The following is a 2,229-nucleotide window of genomic DNA, read 5'->3' as shown; positions in this document are numbered from 1 at the left end:
CTCACCGGCTGGGTCAGTAAATGCTGAGAGCCAAAGCTGATGGCAAACATTGAAATCTCTTACAATAGAGTTTTCAGAGTAGGTGAGTGAGATAGAATATTTTCCACCGAGAAAGTTATGTAGTCGAAGAATTCTGGATAATGTTTGGAGTTAGGCAAAACAAACACTATATAGATATTCCGTGGAAGAACAAGAATTCATTCTCAGTCGTATGTTATGAAAATGTAACATTCAAGCTCAAAAGCAAAGGCGACTGCATATACGCGCAGCAGTCACTTTTGGGTCAGAAATTGTAATGCAGAATGTAGGAGGAAACTGAATACAGATACTATCTGCTTGTCCAGACAACTGAGTTTCAATGAGAGGTACAAGCTCAGCATGTTAACCTTCGCAACAACACTACTTGCGACAATGTGTGTGTGTGTGAATGTGTGTGTGTGTGTGTGTATGTGTGTGTGTGTGTGTGTATGTGTGTGTGTGTGTGTGTGTGTGTGTGTGTGTGTGTGTGTGTGTGTGTGTGTGTGTGTGTGTGTGTGTGTGTGTGTGTGTGTGTGTGCGTGTGTGTGTGTGGGCGTGTGTGTGTGTGTTTTGTCAAAATCTTTTCAACTCCTTTACTACAGTGACATTTTTAAACAGAATCGTTATATCATCCACTTCTCTCCCTTTATATATATGTATGTGTATAAATATATATATATATATATATATATATATATATATATATATATATATATATATATATATGTATCAATTGATCTTAATCTCGTAATCTTACAACTACGATGAGGGTTTCCCCTCAAGTGCATTAAATCGCCTGACACTAGCTAGAATAAACGACTAAGTTGTCAAACACAGCCAAGGGCTTAAGACTTTATCTGTGGTGACTCTCTTTCACTTAAATAAATCAACTAGCGTCAGGCAAGAACAAAATTCTTGAATGGTGAGCATAGTGTCGAAGGAATTAATCCCCTTACAAAAGAAACGTTCCTACAACTAAATAAAATCGTTTTTGACTAGCCAGACTAAAGTCTTCAAACAACCGGTACTAAGGAGGTTAAGAGGGATTTGATCGCCGCTATCGGATGAATCAATCTGACATTCGTGAGCCATTATATAATGCATAGGGAGTACCTTTCCCCCGATTAAACTCGTCTGGCGCCGTTTCATATAAGATCGGCGAATAGTGTCACGGTGCTTCAAGGGTTAACAACTCCAAAGTCTAAAATATATGTTGGCCTCTAATAAATCTTTCACTAGATAAAGACTATAGCCAGGTTGGTGGAAACCTGATCTTCGAGCGTGGCATGGCCTGGAAGACAAGGTGAGATGTGTCGTTACCGAGAATAGGATTTTGTACATATTTTGCTTACATATCTTAAAGAACAGTAACCCCCACCCCCAAAAATATGAATATGTAGCAAAATAAAACAAAATTATAAGAAGATAAAAATAAATCAAAATACCCGTCCAAGACCCCTCTGAAAAGAATGAAACGAAGAAAAAGGATACCAATAAAATCAAACTCTATATTTAGTATAAAAATGTAAGATATCATAAGAAATATCAGATACAGAATAAACCAGTAACCCAAAGAGCTCATGATATAAGAGAGGAAGAAGGAGAGAGAGAGATTGAGAATGAGGGGGAAATAGATACAGAGAGAGAATATGGGGAAAGAACAGGAAGAAAGAAAGAAACCGAGAAAGAGAGAGAGAAATAGAGAGAGAGAGAGAGAGAGAGAGAGAGAGAGAGAGAGAGAGAGAGAGAGAGAGAGAGAGAGAGAGAGAGAGAGAGAGACAGAGAGAGAAAGGTATACAAAGAGGGGGAGAAAGGGATATATGTATGTGTATACATATATATATATATATATATATATATATATATACATATACATACATATATATATATATATATATATATATATATATATATATATATATATATATATATATATAGAGAGAGAGAGAGAGAGAGAGAGAGAGAGAGAGAGAGAGAATCGCAGAAAGAAAATAAGATATAAGAGAGAGAAAAATTAGGAGTAGGATGATAGAGAGACAGACAGAGGGAGAGAAAGGGATATGTATATATATATATATATATATATATATATATAAATATATATATATACTATATACATATATATATATATATATATGTGTGTGTGTGTGTGTGTGTGTGTGTGTGTGTGTGTGTGTGTGTGTGTGTGTGTGTGTGTGTGTGTGTGTGTGT

This window comes from Oratosquilla oratoria, chromosome 2 (genome assembly GCF_046742065.1).
Source record: "Oratosquilla oratoria isolate Oo_2021 chromosome 2, ASM4674206v1, whole genome shotgun sequence".
In the NCBI taxonomy this organism is placed as follows: domain Eukaryota; kingdom Metazoa; phylum Arthropoda; class Malacostraca; order Stomatopoda; family Squillidae; genus Oratosquilla; species Oratosquilla oratoria.
Note: the sequence above shows the minus strand (reverse complement) of the source record.